Raw genomic sequence first — 19,895 nt, 5'->3', positions numbered from 1 at the left:
TTATACTTCAGGGGCTCAGCATCCTAAAAGTAGGCAGAATTTTTCTGTTGGATATAAGTACAAGTTACACCTGGGGCGATTCCAACTGGCCACAAGAGGAAAATTTCTCACAATGAGGACAACCAGCCATTGGCATAATGTCCCCAGGGAAGTGGTGGATTCCCCAACATTGGGCACTTAAGATTCAGCTGGATGGGGTGCTGGGTCATCTTGTCTAGACCAGGATTTTGCCAGAAAAGCTGGAGCAGATGATACTTGAGGTCCCTTCCAACCTGATATTCTATTATTCTATGATATATTAGAATTGGGATTGGATTTTATCACTGGATTTAGCGAAATTCATAGGCAGATGTTCAGTGCATGGCTCTTGAGGTATCTAACTACAAGGCAGGCTTTTGTTTACCTGTGTTAGCTGAGTAGTTTGACCGGAAAAATCCTCAAGTGATGCTGACTGTGCAGCACAGCCTTGTTGCAGTGGGCTGCTTCAAGGACTCATGTAAATTGCTCTATTGTACTTTACTGTGATGGCTTGCCCTTTTATTAGCGTTGTCACTTCACTTTGATTTGTTTCTGAGTTTCTGTCTGCAGTTAAAATCAATAGGCTCTTTTTCTCCTTAGCTTTCAAAACAGCATAAATAAAATAAATTTCTTAAAATAGATGCCCTGTGTTTTCTGAAATAACACAATAACAGTATGGCAAGAAAAAACTGGTATGCTAGTAGCTATTTGAAATTTAAATATCCATGCTCAGTCTTATTTTCTCTCATTCAACGCTTGCTTATAAAACCTTGGTTTACAGTCTAAGCGCTTAATCTTTGTGTGTTTTTTTGGTGGTGTTTCTTCTTCTCTCTAGGTTCATCATATTATTTGTCCAGTCATGGTTTGAATAATCTCGCATTCATCATGTCCTGCTCACAGTCTAGAGTTACAGTCTGCAGTCATAATAAGAATAAAAATGTGCTTCTTGTCTGTGGCAGGTATTTCTGCAACAGCTAGCTAAGCGTTTTTATCTCCATGCTACTAATAAACTGATTTGGCAAAGATGACACTTCAACTTATTGGCAGAATTGATAAAAAAGTTAAAGAAAGGAAACAAATCAGCTTTGTGCTTAATCTGTAGCCCAGGATGCCGGTTATAGTGAAGTTTAAAATCCACATTTTTCAGTACAAGGAGAGCTGGGTTCCTTGTGCAGTGTCTATGTGTGTAGTCACTTAACTACACTGCACTGAGAATAACTATCTCATAGGTGGAAAAAAAAAAATCTTCTGCAAGGAAATTTGCTTGGGCATTAAATCCATGCTCGACCAAAGAGGATCGAAGGGTTTTATGGAGTCAGGTGATAGGTCAGATAGCTGCTGGGATGATACTGAGATGAAAATAACATGAAAGAAGAGAGAGCAGCCAAAGGGTGAGGAAGTGGTGCTGGAGATGACCTTGAGCAGCACTTCAAGATGGACGAATGCCATGGGGAAGGTGAGCCTGCTTCCAACACCAGCTTCCAAAAAGACTGGGTCTTTTACTGTGGCAAAACCACCATCTTAATTCCTCTCGGTATCAGTACTACCTTTATAAACAACTTTTGTAAATTAGACATTTCCAGCTAAGATAATTTCCTTGGGAAATTTCTGCTTGGCTTTAATAGTTTCAAACTCCAGCCACATGCTAGTAAAAAAAACCCCAAAAATACGAAGGGAACTATGAAAATGCGTTGTATGACCTTTCTTCCCCATCACTAAAATATGTTTTGTTCTCTTCACTGGAAGTTCAGTTCACTGTCAATAAGAAGTCTGTGATCATAGCCCCATAGCATACATCTAATTACAGCAATGCCTTGTTTTTAGTGTAACTGTGGGAAATTCTAGATAGAATTGAAATTTTAATGACTGCTTTTAAAAAAATAAGACATTATATTAAAACAACTTGCTTATTCTTCCATTCTGTTTTTCCATTATCTCTTTATGTTTTTCTGATGTAGTCATATACATAGATAAAGCAAATGACAGTCTGTTTTCCCTTCTAGAATGTATATACCTTTTCAGTTGTCTAGATGACTGGAAGAAATTACTATATCTGTCTTTTAACTGTTTTGTGTATTGATCAAATTAAAAGAATTTGGAGTAACAGTAGTTCTGAAAAGTATATAGCAGAATTTTGCCCTTAATCAGAAAAAGTCTGCAATGCTTTGATATTCCCTATATCTGAAACTGTTCCTAAAATAGAAGTTTAATAGCTGTGCTGGACTGGCCTGTGGCTGACACTGGTATAATTCAGTCAATATGCTGGAAGCAAGTGGACTGTAGGAGGACGTTTAAGCAGATCCAGTGGAAAACTGGTGGCAGTGTGGTTTAGGTTGGACCATGTATGTGCTTTTGAAGTGAATCTCATAGCTGTCCCTATCTCTACGCTGTGGTCTGTATCTCTGAGCACACCTCGTGTTTCAGCCACAGGTAGAACGTCTGTCAAGGGTACCAGGCTGGAGCTCTGTTGAGGTAACTCCTTAAAATGTTAGATATTGTGGACATCAGGGCCTCTGCATCAGCTGCTACATGTGCCATTTTCTAACGTAGATGTAGATTTAGTCATCATGACAACGGATTAGATCAGTTTTGTTCTTTGGTTTTTGCAGCAGTGCATCCTGGCATGGAGACATAACCTCAATAATACCTTGAAGTACAGCAGATTTTAAGTTTTTTTAGCTATAATGCTTTCTAAATGTAAAGTGTGGTTTTGGTTGCGTGGTTAAACCTGTGGCATTTGCATCAGGAGGGAGCAGTCTGGAGGTTGACACTGAAATCAGAAGCTGATTTGAGTAAGTGACAGCACCTCCTTTGCTGACACATCAGAATTTGTTTCTGTTCCTGCTGTACCAGGGTTGCATTCCAGGGCCTCAGTCCCTCGTGAGCTGGACTCGGGAAAGAATGGTACCTCTTTGCATGCAGCCATAGACCCGACTGGCCAAAGGGAGTGACATGGTCCCACCAGTGAAATATGATGCATAGGAAAAAAAAAAAAACAAACATGACAGATTACTTCTGTAGAATATGCCTTTTATAAGACAGAAAAAATACTGGCACTACTGGTATGAAGCAAAATGTGATGTTTCTGCTTGATTGAAGAAATGGAACACAAATATCAGCAGCTTATACTAGTTGAAATGCAAAATAAACTTCTTAAAGGCAAAACTTTTTGGAGTTAGTGTTCCTGATAAAATATTTAAAATTGCACATTAAAAAAAAAAACCAAACAAACAAACACCACCACCAAAAACCCCCAAACAAACCCAAAACACTAAGAATTTACCACATCAGAGCATCTTTGATTTATGTTTTTTCTCTATTTTTTTTTTTTTTTTGAATGATTGTGTGGGCTAAAACTGGATTGAAGTGCTTAATGCCAAAAAAAAAAAAACCAAAACCAAAAGGGGGGCAATGTTAATATGTAGGAGAAGCTTCTTTTACTGATGTTCTTGAGACCACAGAGGACCAATCTGACAGCATTATTTGCTCTAAGTAAAACTAAGGAGTAGATAAATTCTTAAAAATAGTAAATGAAACCATTTGCTTATTTTAATTGGATAGTTAAAGATGTGTAAAATCTTCTTCTCTGAGGACGTCTGCATCTACTTAACTTCAGAGAGAAACCTTTTTAAGTAAAATGAGTCCTTAATCAGAAATGCAAGGAGTCTAAATTAATCATCAGGCAACTACTTTAGGCTTTAAATCCTTACTTGATGATGCTTTGATCCAAAGTAAATATTTAAATATTTAAATAAATGTCTACATATTGTCCACTCCTGAGAAAAAAATTAAGTAATTCAATGTATAATAGAAAAGATGAAATACAGTGGGGTTGCCTGTTAACAAAGGCTTTTGCAGATACTGCATTTAAGGAAAAAAATCAAGATGAAGTTTAGAAATGGGAAATATACAAAAGTGCATTTTCTCTTTTTCCCCTTCATACTATCTCTAGACATCCCCAAAATAACTAACTTACTGATGGGACTCCCTAAAGATAACTTTAGAAATTTCATCAAATACTTTTCTATCAGGTATAAAAAGGGAATTTATTGTATTTACCATACTGCTGTGTGCATTCCTTTCATTGCTTTCACTAAGTCAAAATAATAGTCCTTATCCCTGCTATTAAAGGTTTGTTCAAGCCACTGCTGAGCTTCACCACAATCACAAAGGTGACCTGTGAAACAATTAGAAAACCCCTATATACTGTAGTAACCACAATTAGAGAAAGAGGATTGCCCAATGCATAGAGATTCCAGCTGATGCTAATGCTGCCACCTTACCACATCCTAATATTTTCTTTCTTAAACTGATAGATGGCAGCGAGCAGCCACGATGCACTTTGTTTTCTTCTATTTCAGGCAACAAAAGCAATGAAATGGGGAAACGGGAGTTCACCTTTGTGGTGCAGAAAACACTGTGGAATAGGGTTGATGCTGATAGCCTCTTCTTATCTGGCCAAGCAGATTTATTTATATATCTCACATTTTTAGGACATCTGTAAAGGTCTAATTTGCTGCCATAGATTGTGTGCAATTCCTACCACATCCCACGTTTTCCTGGCAAGTCCAGGCTTCCTGTGTTTTGTGTCCAAGCAACAATTACTTGCAGAGTCGAGGAGTTACTATTACACAAGCTGCTACAGCAGCCCACACTGTATCTCATTTGGAGGAGGCATCTGGGTCATGAAGCTCTTTATTTTGTTGTTCAAGATGACAAAATATAAAAAGTTTGAAAAGATCTCTCTGGCTGAGCTAAAGTACAGCAGCTGATGGAAATATACACCTTAGGAAATCATGATGTATCTCAGCAGAGGGCTTTTGTTATCCTTGTACAAACATTTCCCAGAGAAGATTCAACGTAACTTTGCTGTGAGGAGCTGACCAGATGGGATTCAAGCAGTGGAGAAAGTCATCTTAGTTCATAGAGGAATCTATGAGTGAGTTCAGATCACAAATGATGCTGTCATGCTTAGCACCTCTGACAGTTAATCTCTTTTTTATTTGACAGGATTATGCTTCGGTTCTGGCTAGCACATCTTAAAATTTTTGATGTCATGACTAACTAAAGGAACGTAAGCTGATTTTTCCTTCATGAAGCCAACTCTGCAATTCTGCTTTTATTTTATTTTTTTTTTTTCAAAATGCTAGTAACAGTTGGGGGGGAAAAAACCTCTACAAGGCAAAACCACTTTTTAAAAATACAGGAATTAAAAATGTACTAATTACTTAGCACAAGAGAGAGAAGGAAAAAAAGATAACCGTGTCTAATTGTGCAGCATAGAACTAAGTGATCTTTGCATAAAAAAATTCAGATATTTTTAATAATTTCACATGGATCAAGAGAACAGTGAGACCTCCACATATGTGTGGAGGATTTTCATACTAAATTGAAGACTGTACTTCTGTTCAGAAGGACTTTGTGCTTTGCCAAATAGGAAATTACTTTTTGTTGATTAAAATTCCTTTGGATTGCAAAATCCCACCCATTCCCCAGGGATGCTCCTTGAGGAGCAGCGAGCGATCCCAGTGGCAGAGCAGCACTTCGGGAGGCTGCTGTGTAGCCACCCTGCATGGGAAGCACACAGTGTCCCAGAGTTTCTGGTTTTCTGAGCCACTCTGTTCCCAGCAGAAGTGTCTTCTGCCTTTCCCCATGGGCTGTCTGCTGGTGGTTCCCTCTTAGCGGGGTTGGAATATCTCTCTGGAGGGGAAGGGGTTGTCTTGCTGCATTTCTTATTGTCCTTCCCCTGTAACACATTAGTGGCTGTCTTGAAATACGTTTGTTGTCATTCTTTTTCGGTTTGCAACCTGGAAATAGTTTGTGTGTAGGTCTCGTGTGATGGCCGAGGGTCAGTGTCTAGAAATGGTGGCGAGGCTGGGTACCTAGGAGGACCTAGGACTGCACATCTGGTTCCCCAAAGGTGGTACAAATCCCCTTTCAGGGTGGCACTGCCTCAGTGCTCACAGGAGACAGGCTTCTGAAATAAGTAGTATGAGTGTTTTTGAATAGAAGAGAGCAAACATTAATTTGTGTATCTCTTGGGAGAATGATATGTTTGTCCTGAATCAATACAAGAATGCAAGCTGCATTATTGTCATCTGTCCTGTAATGACATGACATTGTTAACTAAGGGTCTTTCCCAGCACAGGAGCCTGTACTCATATATTTATGATACTTTGGACTAGAGGAGAGTCCTGTATTTCTTTTGCATGATGTACCCTCCTGGCCACAGCAGACTAGCACAGACACACTTCTTTTCTATAACCTTCCAAAAGGGGAGAAATAATGTTGAAATACCTGACAGGCAGCTTGAAGTACCTGAGAGGCAGCACTTCTAGACTGCTGTGAATTAGATGGAAAACAAAGAGAAGGGGCAGGGTAGTGCGAGGAGAGAACGGAAGACAAAGAAAACAAAGTCAGCTCAAGTCAAAAGCTTGTCAAGGGATCAGGGACAGATCCCGTGCCAAGGAAATGTGCTGTGGATAGAGCTATGACAGACAAATCAGATGATAATGTGATCTTTCACCAGTGAAAGATGTTGGAAGAGTGATCAGAACTTAAACCTTCTTTGATTCATAGTAATCCTCTAGTCAGTGACCAGTGATGAATTTAGAGAAGAAAACCATTATACCACATACTGAAAGGTGTTAAAAGATTAACACTGCATCAGGTAATATGGTGGTGGAAAAAGAAAACCAACAAGATTTTATTTGTTGTTATTTACTTTATTCCATTTAAATTGTGTGTGTGTGTGTATATATATATGCTTACATATATAAAATGTTTTTTAGCCCAGATACTAGAAAATTACTGCTTATTCTCCAGGTAAGTTATAGGGAAACAGGCTAGTTATTAATATCTACATTTCCTGTCTAGGCTTGAATCTACAGGCACAAAAACTTCTGTTCAGTAAAGCAGTGATATTTCAACCAAGTGTAAAGAACCGTGTTGGAAAAATTTAAGTCTTTTATTGAAAAGAATGCAAATAGTAGAGATGCTGTTTTATTTACCATTAGATAATAGAGAAGGAATGTTACATGTAATCAAAGAATATATTTGAAGAAAGTGTTTTTTAAACAAACAAACATAAAACAAAAAAAAAAAAAAAAAACAAAAAACAAAAAACCCGTGAAAACTGGTGTCTGAATCTTCATAAGTATAAGCAAGGGCATAATTTCATGAATGAGAGTAGTTAGCTGAAACTGGATTGAAATAATGGTGCAGTCACACCAGTACAGGTCTAGAACCTTTGGAATTTGCTTCTAAATTCTGGGTCATGTGGATAATGTGTTAATGCTTCAGTTATGTCAAAAGGTTACTCTTTTTTAGACCAACTTTGAATTGTGCAAGATGCCATGTGGGAAGAGGGAAGCTTCACCTGGGAGCTGAGCATCTAAATGTCATCAAAGGTCTGGGATTTAGTTTCTGTGTTCCTGAATTTAATAGCCTTCTCCAGTACTATTTTCCATGTAGTCCATTTTAATTAGGGATCAATAATAATGTCTTAGCAGTTTACTACTTCAGTCATTTCAATTGAAGTTGATTGCTTCCAGTATGTTCTGGGCTGTGACGCGGAAAGGTTGCTCAGCAACTGTGATGTGCAGACAATAAAATTATGTGGACTTGGCCATTAACCATCTTTAGGGATTAGTTTATTGTTGTTCCACCCTACACTGACACTAATCTTCTGAAGCTGCCTGTGACACCTGCTGCACTTAAGAAGCTGCATGTCAGAAGAAGATAGTCTAAATAATTTTTCCCCTTGTTCGTTGGGGCATCTTGCTTAAGGGCACATCCTGTAAACAAAGGGTTATGCTTGGGACCATCAGTGAAAATGGATGCTGAATCCAGACCTAGCAGGTACAGGCTTAATCCTAAAGGGATGAATTCTGATCCCAATACCACTGAAAACTATTCCAGTCTTTCCGCTTGTGTCAACGTTAGCTTAAACCATGTTTTCAGATCAAGGCTCATATTCTAAGCTTTCTGCACTTGAAAGCTTGAGAACTTTGTTTTTATCATGTTAGGATACAATGTTCCAGCAATGTAATTAAGGTGAATTACAAATAGTGTTGATTGGCATTATTGTCTATTTTTCTTGCAAAGCACTAGCATGAACATAATCTGATGCAGATTTCATTGTATTTAAGAAAAAAAAAAAAAAAAGTATAAATTCTAGTTAAAAATTCCTGTTAAAGCTCCTGATTAGTCCTAATCAGGAATCAGTATAATCCCACTTTATCTTCTTACTGCAAAATAATTTTTTTTACTTTGAATTTTCAGCAAATGTGGATATAGAAAAGATTAAAAAGGAAATATACAATTGTCCGGAATTGTCAAAAAGCTTTGTAGTCCTTGAGTTTCCAAAAGAAAACAAATAAAAAAAAACCCACAGAGCTCCTTCTATCTTGGAAGAAAAAATGATTCTTGTCTCCGCTGGGCAGAGATAGTTCCTGTGGCGAGAAGATCACTTTTTAATCAGGGAAATGGAACAGTAAAAACACTTGGGTTAACTGAAAAAAAGCATTAGCTACAATACTTTAAAAATAATTTTTACTAATACAAGTATTGACTAGGTGCTTTGGTAAATATGCTAGTAAAATTAAGCCTGTGAATTGGAAAGGTACTATAAGGTATAAAATAGGCTACTAATGTGCCTCTTTGAGAAACAGCAGAATTGAGGCTTTGCTACCTTGAGTTGTTATTTGTAGGGTGGTACGGAGCCACCAGGAGGCTTCCTTAAGGAAGAGACAATATGGATTTTCAAGATTAATAGAATGTCCTGTGGAGTGAAGTGACTGTGGCTAGATCTATACTATTTTCTTCCCTGCCCTGGTTGGGGAAGTGAACCAGAGAAGCAGCTAATAGATGGCCCAAAGAAATATTCCCCTGTCTGATCCTTGGCTGGAGATCAGTCTCTGTGCATACATCAAGAGACGCGTAACTTACAGTTGTTCTAAGTATCCGAATTTCTCTCTTGTTTCCAGATATGTGAAACTGTAAGGCAGCTTGAGGTATAAGCAGAGGATTTTATTCCTGGCTTTATTGCTAGCCTGCTGGGCAAGTCTATGGAAACCACAACCGCATTCATCCTCCCCTTCTATACAATGACAGTCATGGGACTGTTTCTCTCCCTGCTTTATGCCCTATGCATGATGATGTATCTGAGCATTCCTTGTGTGGGATTCCTGTGAACTGAGTGATGCTTCAAGAAGTTCAAGGAGAGGTGCTATGGCCACCGTAAATGCAGTGCAAAGCACAGAGATGGTTGAAGAGGTTTTCTCAGGAGCCCTGAGGTTGGCATTACTCATTCTTAGAAGTTGATGCTGAACTAAAAATAAAAATCAGCCTGCTTATAAAGATCTTTGTTTTAACTATTAAACCCTTACTGTATATCACCAGAAACTCACATGGTGTACTTGACACAACTAAATTCCACATTAAGGGCATTTTTCATTAATTTTAGAAAAAAAAAAAAACAAAACAAAACAACCAACCAACCAACCAAACCCAAACCTTTGTTCCCTTACGAAAATATAGATGTATGCCCAAGAGTTTTTTTGCTTGGTTCCGTATCAGATGAAATAAAGGTAGAGAGGTTCTGACAGTGTTTCAGAAGTGAGGAATTTTCCATACTAATACTGTAAGTGGGAACTGTTGGAGGAGACCTGCCAGAGCTCACCCCCCCTGCCTACCCACTCCCGACAAGGTATTTTCAAGTTACATCTGAATCTGTTCCAGCTGACGTCAATGGCAAGGCTTCAATTGACTTGGGGGGGGAGAAGGACAGGGCCTCGGCAATGCCAATTGCAGTTGTGAATGATAAAAGCAGAAATGCAGTCTTGCTACACGGCGTGAAGTTATTTCTGTAGATTTCCAGAATCAGCAGGGATGAAAATGGTTAGATACTTTTGCAGGTCATACATTTCTCCTTACCTTGGTTAAATTGCCTGTTTGTGATCTCATTAGCAGAGGAACCATTTATTCTGCAGAGTGTTCAGGAAGAAGGGAGTGTCCACATAGCAGCTCCTCAGAAGGGTGTTAGATGAATGCATTTTTGATGAGCTATCAAGCATCATAAAGCCCATGGTTCTCTGTAGAAGCAAATCAAACACAGAGCTGTCTTTTCTGTGACTACAGAGGACCTTGCCTGTGACAGAAGCCACTGGTTTGAGGGGAATTAATTTCTGGGCTGCTTTTGAACTGGGATTTTCAATGCACTTTGTGCTTCAATGCTCAGTTCTTGCGTGTTCTTGCTGTTTTAAAGCTTCATGGAACTTGGGGTGCTTGGAAACTGCCATGAGGTAGAGAGAGAGTTGTGATAATTAGGCTCTTGCTTTTATCCTGGGAGACAGGGACTCAGTACTGCTAAACTGCAGAGGGCAGCAGCTTTTGGTTGAAACTTTTTTTTTTTTCCCCTGAAGTTGTAACTGGCTGAAAAGGAAAATTTCATTAGGGTAGAGTTGCTTTCAGTCTTTTTTTTTTTTTTTTTTTTTTTTTAATTTCAAAATAATAATTTAAGATATACTTAGTACATTTATCATTTAGTCTGGAAATTTTGGAGACTTAAAACTGCTGGGATTTTTCATGTGGAATAAAAATATATGAAATTCAAATAAAAACAGACTTAAAGCTGAAAGCCTATTGAAATGGATTATTCTGATTGACATGTATATAAAATGTACCCATATTTGCCACTATGTTTCATTTTGGGATTTAAAAGGATTTTTATATATCCATCTTATCTGTATGACAGGGAAAACTCAAGAATTCTTCATCAACTTCAGACTTACAGTAATGGTTTAAGTTATATTACTGTGTAATGTGATTGAGGTGAAGCAAAAATGAGTATTTTTAGAGTTCTTTAACTGAGTATTTAGGAGGGGATTTGGGAAAGAAAAAAAACAGTCTGATTAATGAAGCATGTTTGAGATTGACTATATATTGCTTCCTTATGGAAATTTTTAGTTTGAAATCTTCAATTTGGAAGTTGAAATATACACTGTGTTTACTTATTTGTTCAGTTTCCCGGTCTTATTAAATGGGAAGGTTTTTATTTTCATTTTGAATATGATGAAACCTTTTGGAGCCCAAGGCTCTAGAAAAGGAATATTGTTAGAATGGACACTTGCACGTGAATGTTTGAGTGGTTTCTCTGTGTACCTTTAGATCTGGTTGCAGAAATGGCTCCTTTGAAAACAGCAGGCTGAAGAGATGAGAAATAGGGAGTGTACCAAAGTTTCCCAAGGACTGAGGAGCTCTGGTGTCTCCTGCCCCAGTGGGATCTGCAAGAACTGGTGGATGCAGAAACCAGGTGCCTGCTGAACCTTTATTTGCCCTTGTGTGTGAAGTCCATGTGTGGTGTGAATAGCTACCTGCTTGTAATAAAACGAGCTTGGGTTTGTCAATGGTAACACCTTAGTGAGTGCAGAGTGGTCTAATAACAACTGACTCTAACCTGGGTCTCCCCCAATTCAATAGCTGAGCAGAGAAAAGAGGATCTAAGACAATATCCAGGGAATTCCAGACACAGGCAATTTTCAGCAAAAAACCCAAGAGTTACCTGCTCTGGTGTCTGTGTTCCCAGGTAAGAACTCTGACAGCAGGTCACTGGTAGGAAGAGTCACTTGGTTAGAAGTTTATATGGATATATAGTCAACTATGAAAACTTACTAACTTTACACATTAGGCGCAATAATTATGTCTTTACCTGAACCCAGCTGGATGTCTAAACATAGAACAATAGAATGACTTGAGTTGTAAGGGACCTTTAAAGGTCATCTAGTCCAAACTCCCTGCAATAAGCAGGGACATCTTAAACAAGATCAGGTTGCTCAAAGCTACATCCAACCTGATCTTGAACGTTTCCAGGGATGAACCACCTACTACCTCTCTGGGCAACCTATGCCAGTGTTTCACCACCCTCATTCTAAAAAAATTTCTTCCTTAGATCTAGTTTGATTCTATCCTCTTTTAGCTTAAAACCATTATCCCTTGTCCTATCGCAACAGGCCCTACTAAAACGTGCTTCTCCAAAAGTTGAATGAAAACTGGTACTGATGTCAGTGGGAGAGGAAATCATCATAGTAACATGATGATTTCTGATGGTGTGCTGAGAGCATGGGACCTGATGCTTTGCTCTCAATTCATACAGGCAAAACTTCTTCCTCAAGTAGTCCCAATCAACAAGGAAACACCCAAAGGTAAAGCTTGAAGTGGAAGGTACATTTCATGACAGCTGAAGCCAGCCTTGTTAAAGATGCTCAGGGACCAGTCAGTCCAGCCAGTCTTGTTGGCTTTTGTTCACAGCATCTGCGTTGGTGTAGGATGTGGAGAGGATAATCAGGATATAAAGGCAAGATGGAACCATTATTTTTTGGCCAACTCAATTCACTTCATGGTGGTCCCTTGTAGGGGTGCTGTTCAGACTTTTGATTGGTGTTGTAAACATTTCCAAAAATAGCATTTTTTTGCAAAGATTAACTAATTCTCAGGACCCACCAGATAAGAAATACTGAGTTGGATTAGTTAACATCTTATGATTGTGAATAATTTCAACATTTCCTGATATGCACAAACTTGATTTTGAAGTTGAGATTCTGTATTTAGATCTTACCTGGCAAGTTTATAAATACACATGCCCACAACTTAATGAAGCTGCATTAAATTGTTTGGCAGAGCTGCAAAATGTAATAGCCCATGGCACAGTCTGTCACCTGCAAAGTGGATTATTGTTGCTTTTCTTCGTTTTGCGGGGTTAAGCAAGTATTTAAGGGTATTGTCCAAGGAATGCGTTTTTTAACAAACATATGGTGTGAGTACATTGGACATTTCTCTTGCTTTTTAATCTTTTGGAAGAAAGTCCCATCTGAAAAGATTTTTAAAAATTATTATGGCAGGTTTCAGATTTGATTTTAATTCTCTGTCATAATGAAGGCAATAGAGACTTGAATGAAATGATGACAGATCCACAAGTGATGCCCCATCTGCTACACTGCCATGTAGAATATTATTCATCAAAGCTGAACTTCCAAGATAAAACAATCTGATAATATAAAGCAAATTCCAGGGTATATTTATTTAGAATTTGTTGTGGTAACAACAAAATGGAAATGGAAGTTAATCTACTGATTTTTGAAAGCTTAAAGGGAGATATGAATGAATACTTATTTAGCCATTTAGTGTTTCTCTGCAGTAAGTGTGCTGGGATTTCAACAAGGTGTTGCTGATGTTGAAACTGAATTTTGACTGACTGATTGATTTTATTTATTTAATTTTTTTTTGCTTAGAAGCATGCTTAAATTACTTTGTGTAGTAAGTACAGCTAGCTGGGATCTGCCATCAGATCTGGACTTTCAGTCCTTCTTCAATGTTATACTCAGTGACCAGATGTGGACAACCACTTCTCTTCCCTTTTCCTAAAGGGTTGAAAGGAGCACCATTATCTAGGGAAGGAGAGGTCAAACAAAGCTTACATTGATATTATGTTGTTGGCTTCCAAAAAAGTCAGGATTCAATTAAGAGTATAGGAATTATTTTGTTGGTACCAAGAAAAAAAATGGGAGAAATGAGTTTTGGATTTACCACATACAGTCATTCTGAAAAATATTTGTTATTAAATTTTTAGAAAAAAGTCCTGCTAGTTCAAGGAAATGTTTTGTTGAACTCCAAAATATTTTTTATTCTATTTAATTTTTTCAAACAAAATCTTTTTTTCTTAAATTCAAACCTGACTTGAAGTTTCATCATAAAAATGCTGAAGTGCTGAAAGTTCTATGTCTTGAAGGGAGTATGGCTTGTTCTTCATATTCAGTCAATTGAGTTAAATCCCACACAAATTCAAAAATGCTGCAGACCTGAATCTGAATTTACAGATAAAAAAATTGCATTCAGCTTTAATTTCCATCAAGTGTAGCAGTGAGTGATATTACCATATGTATAAATCCAAGTTTATAGTGTCCTGCATGGGATTTAAATTCTGATGAGAGAAGAGGGGGAAAACAAAGAGATGAATACAGGACAGATTTTCCTCCTGTGAATACATTTTCAAAATTAGGTTCATTAGATCTATTCTTGATAAACTTCAACCCCACTTTATAGGCAATTCCTGCAACTGTGAGAACTTTTTCTATAGCTTTGTAATATGTGTAGAATTTCATATAAAAGGAATTCCAGTATTTACCAGCTAAGTTATGCAGCACTAGATGTATAAATCTGTGCTTTAGTTACTGAAATGAGTGGCTTGATTTCAGAAGTGCTCAGCATCTTCTACACAGGGACTAAGGCATTTACAATCTTTTTTTTTTTTTTTTAGTATTATTATTATTTATTATGTATTGGCAATGTTGTAGGAAGAATTGCTATTAATGGATAAAAGTACAAGTTTTCAGTCTTTGCAGATGTCATCAATAATAAATGGTATGTCTCCTTTTTAAACTTATGTATTCTTTTTAATTTTTCATGCAAAATGTTTTTGGCAGGTTTGAAACTGATGTATTAACAGTTACCATTCAATTCAGGAAAGAAAAAAAAAGGTGATTTGATATCCAAAAATACCATGACCTCATTGCACATGCATTAATGTGTGTGGAGCTCCTTGGCAATGTCTTTGGGATGCTATACTTCAGAAGGATACTTTGAGGGCTCAGTGGCTCTGGAGACACCAGCTGTATTGCAATGGATCAGTAACTCTTCATTGTTTTGGCAAATACATATGCCTCTCATGCAGTCTTTTCTGAAATGGAGAGAGTATTTTAATTCTATTAGTCGTCAGATGGTGATGCATCAGGTGCTATAAAATCGAGATGGTAGATTCACTAGAGTATATCTGTCTACAAATGTGAGCACTGAGTTGCATTAGAGAAAACACTGTGGCTTTTTTCCTTTTTTCAATTTCCATTTTGATGTTATGCCACTCTGGATTGTACAAATCTTAACACTCATTATTAGAGTTACGCTTAGCCCATTTCCCCATTTAGAGAGCTTTTCCTCGAGAATAATATCCTTACGCAAGGGAGCAAAGACCAATTACAATGTGTTTTCAAGACATGCTAACAACCTTCAGTGATGCTAAATCCATTGCCTAGAATCCAGCCAGAAAGTTTTGATTGGAGGTAAATACTTGCAATTTCACTACTGTGTTACCTTTCTGTATGCCTACATGAGTCCACAGGGGGTCTGATTGCTTTTCCTAGGGTTATATTTAGTAACATATTGCAGATGGCTTTTAGACATCAGGAAGGAGAAAAAATAAAACTTTCTATTTTATGTAGAATTATGTTGAAACTTCCAAGGTGCAAATAAATTTATTTAACAGATACTGTCACCTTGAAAAGATTTCTTGTGTTAACAGTGTGCAATTCTGATTAAAATATGTTATTCTCTTTTTCTTGTTCCCTGTTTGCTTATATTCACTTGCTGTCCATTGTCTAATTTTTTCATTTTAAACTGTTTTGAACAGAAACCATACTTTTGTTCTAGAGTCACAGTAAAGTTGTGACACTGTCACACCCTGTTGCTCCTAAACGCTAACACAAGACACATTTATTCCGATTTATTTCAAAATCTCGTATTTCTCATTGCTGATGTTGTATATAAATCCTTTTAAGATGGGCTCTGTAGGATGTTGAAATGCTCATGGTCTCACCTGTGTTTCTTTTCTCATGAGTTGAAGCATTGCTTGGAGTACTATTTGTGGGGTTTTATTTTTGTAAAACTTGTATTCATTAATTTTATTTATGAATTGGAAGGGTAAAAGGAAAAAAACCTAAATACTACTTCCCTCATCAGGGAGTGACAGGGATGGTGGGGCATGACAGCATGGTGGTAACTGACTCTCAGTGTGCTGGTGCGAGTACTGGTGGTCTTTTCAGGGTCTCTCTGTGTGAAACTTCTGCTGTTGCTAGTTCCATGATATAAATGACCCTGGAAACAGTAGGATATGACTGAAAAGTTGTTTTTTGTTATATATCTATAGCACATCAGATCGTGTGAAATTTGGTGTATATGCCAAAAACGTCCCCTCATGAAAGGGAATAAATTTCAGACTGGTTGTTTTTAGGCAACAGACATGTAGTGATGACCAGGGTGCACAGAATAGATTTCACTGGAAAAATCAGCTTTTCTGTAGAGTTGCCACACTGTGATGTAGCAAGGATGCTAAGGTATTTTCCATATAAGTAGCAGAAATAGGAACATATCTGACAATATGAGGAAGGCTTTGCTAACAGTGGTCTTCGTTCACAATTAGGAAAGGTTAAAGTTGTTTAAGAGAGTTTATATATGGTTGGAGATTTCAGTAAAGGCAATTGATCTTGGGATGCTCTGTTTTGACAGCCTTTGCAGTCTTCAAGTTAGGTGAAATAAGAACTGTAGGACCTGAGAGAAAGAAGAAATTCAACCTAATTTTCTGATCTTAATTTCCCTAGGCTGTCTAGAAGCTTTTCAGCTGCTGCCACAAATTTGAACGGCCTGAAACCTCCTCCAAGTTGTATCCTAAGTAAGGGGACGCAGCAGTCTGTTCCTTGAGTTAGAGATAGCAAGAGTGCAAGGCCATCACATTATTACTCTTACTGTTTCGGACAAGCCTCCTACACAGAGTGACTCCATAGAAACATGGAGCTGGATTTCTCAGGGTCCCTGGTGGCACAGCTTCTGAGCTGATGAACTGTGTACAGTGAGAAGAAGGCAGCTGAAACCTTGTGTCTATTTTTTTAATGACCTCACGGTAACTTGGAGCACATTAGTTTTTACTGCTTGAGGTAAGTAATCAAACTGCTTATCCCTTCCCACTTAGATTAATGAAACAGTCCTGTTGACAGGAATAGATGAAGGAATGAATCCCAAAAATAAAAAAGATATGGGGGAAAAACAGATGGTTCACAGATATCTTTTGGAGAGCTGCAGAGACAGTGTAAGAGGCTTCTGAGTGCTAATCAGTGCTGTGAAAGCACTGCCTATATGATCGGCTCCTATTTTAGGAGAAGAGGAAATGAAAGGGAATTACTGATATTGCATTTCTTGCCTTCAGGATTTGAATTCTGAAATGCTTACACAGAAGCAGAAAGGAAACTCTCAGTACTGTGGAGTCCAGGTACCATTTCATCAGTGTCATCTTCCCAAAGGGACAGTCAGACAGACAGGAAACAAGCATGGCCTCTCCCTTCTCTGCCAGTTAAGCAGAAACAAAAACCACCAGCAAACTCCTTAACATGCAGTTTTCACTTTTTTTTTTTTTTTTTTGTCTTTTGTTTTCCTTAAAGCTGTGTCAGTTATGTCGCACAACACAAAACCAAGAGGGCAGGAGGGAATGTCACTTGGTGCTGGAACAAACAGAAGAACAGAGCGAGTGACAAAAGGTCTCCAGCTCCACTGCAGTTTTGGTGCAGCAACGTAGGTGCTGTATAAATCCAACTGCTGCAAAAGTATAAACATTGTTGTCTTGTCCTTGAAAATGCTGACTGAGACAAAATATGTTTTCCCTCTGAGTCTGAATTTGTGCTTTATTACCTTAATTATTTTCTTCATTATTTTTGTTTGGAATCTGAACAGTGGGGAAAAAAAAAAAATGTATGCACCGTATGTTTGGGGGTTCTTTTCTTCCTTAAAAGAAGCAGGACATAAAATGCCATTGCTGTTTCCTCAGACATTCAGCTACAAAGCATTTACATAAAGCTGTTATGCTTTCTGCTGTTACATGTTTGTTCCAGTTGTTCAGTCCACACTACAAGAAAATAAAGACAGGAAAAATACATTAGCTCAGCTCTCCCCAGGATCAAAACCCTGTTTTAAAATAAAAATTTCAAATATAGAGTCACATTCGTTCTCATAACTTTTGGGGCTTTTCCGTGTGAAATTATCCCAGAAGGGTTTTGCTTTTATTGTGTTTTATGTGAATCTTAAGCTTTAGGATCTTAAGGTGCTACAGCATTTTCCCTCTGCCAGTCAAGAAAGCTTTTAGATTAAACTGAAGATTCTTGTAGGTCATTGTGACCTTTATATTTTTGCATTATACAGCCTATTAACTGTGGGAATGAAAGCTGCAGTTCACGAATATGTTTACAACCATATAAATGAGGATGTGCATTAAACTGCAGGGCTTGGAAAACATAAGTAATGAACATTATTTGTACTTTGACAAAGCAAAAAAGCATGATTAAGGATAATTGTAGGTAGCTGTCATCATGAGAGAAATGTTTACGCAGTCAGAAATACCAAATAGCATTTAAACAGTTTCTCTGAAGGGAGCAGTAAGGAACTGATGTATGCCAGTACATGCCTTGAAAACAATTTGACTTAAAGGTTTTCAGATTATTATTTTTTTCTTTATGAATTTAGAAAAATGGTGATTGCAATAATTATTGGTTTTAATGAGGATTCAGAAATTTTCACTCTTACCTATGTTACCACAAAGCTTCTTTTGTTTGGAAAAAGTAAATTTGAAAACCATTTGCTCATGAGGTTTCTGATGCTGCCTTTTCTGGTAATGCCAGCAACCCGTCTTACTGAAATGCAAGTTAGGTTCATGGCTAATTTGGCTATTTGGTTTTCATGACAAGGACATTTCTGCCTATTTTGGTGCCAGATAGAAGTTGGACAATTAATTTCACTTTTTTTTTTTTTTAAGAGAAGCATTCTGCTTGTGTTTATGTGTATATATAAAAAACAAAGTATTTTAATCAATAGGTATAATTTGGGGGTGGACTTCTTAATGCTTTGTATTATGGGTATTGGCCATACTGCAGACTCATTCACATGAGGATAAACTATGTGAAAAGAAATGTCTTGGGCATTGGGAAGAATTCTTGGTCATAATATAGGAAATGAAATCTTTCGGGCATAACTTTGCAGTTTGTAGGACTGGAGTGGGGCAGGAATTTCCCCCAATTTTCTTCTCAACAGGGTAAAGTTGCAGTCCCAGGTTCTTGTGTCAAGGCCTCCAAGGAAACATTGGAAATTGCCAAGTGCAGAGTTCTCCCAAGAAAGGGAGGTCCATGGAGATGGTTGAATTTGCCCTCTCTAGATGTGTCCAAAAAAATGAATAATTTTCAACATCTTGTTTTGAAAGGAAACAGATTATGCCTTTTATTTTTAAGAAAACCTAGAAGACGATGATTCATGTTTGGAAATGAGTGTCTAGACTAGTATTTTCTATAAAGAGATTAGATGGTTTGCAAACAAATTTCTCTGGAAGGTTTTGGTCCCAGGTGCAAACTCTGGAAATCCTAATTTTGGTCATCTTGGAGGAATCTCTGGAATTCTAAAAAACCGAAGCATAGAAGTGTGGAAAAGAGAAATGATTTTGTTAATTTAAATTCCCCTGAAATGAATTGACAGTGATCATTATTTTGCTGTTGGAAGTGAAGAGGTTTGTATTCTGCAGGAAGTGAGACTAGACTAGCTCTGAAGTTTCTTATGGCCTTAGAACCCATAAAAAGAGATAAAAATGGATTTGTGATTCATGATAAGTGAGGGTTCAGATGCTAGCTCCAAACTGTCATTGTGCATTGTGCCTGGGCATAAGATTTTGTTTTGAATTGTGTGATATGTATTTGAATTTTTATTTATTAACTTTTCTAGATTTTTCATCACATTGATTTTCATGATGACTTATACAAACCAAGACTTCTTAACAGCATTTATAGTTATTTCACACTACACACATATTTCAGGATGCTGACAGATAATGGTCATGATTTTTGATGTTTCAGCAGTCGAAGCATAGCACATCCCTAATAAAGAGAAGGACTGGTTTACGCAATTTGGATTCTCACATTTCTCCTGCTGCCTTCCGATAAACTAACTTTTGTAAGAGTGAAATATGATTCTCATTTTGGTTTTATGCTAACCTATACTTCAAAGCCAGAGAAAATTCAGTG

Source organism: Tyto alba, unplaced genomic scaffold (assembly GCF_018691265.1).
Source record: "Tyto alba isolate M040663 unplaced genomic scaffold, T.alba_DEE_v4.0 Super-Scaffold_8, whole genome shotgun sequence".
In the NCBI taxonomy this organism is placed as follows: Eukaryota; Metazoa; Chordata; class Aves; order Strigiformes; family Tytonidae; genus Tyto; species Tyto alba.
This window is presented reverse-complemented; position numbering follows the sequence as displayed.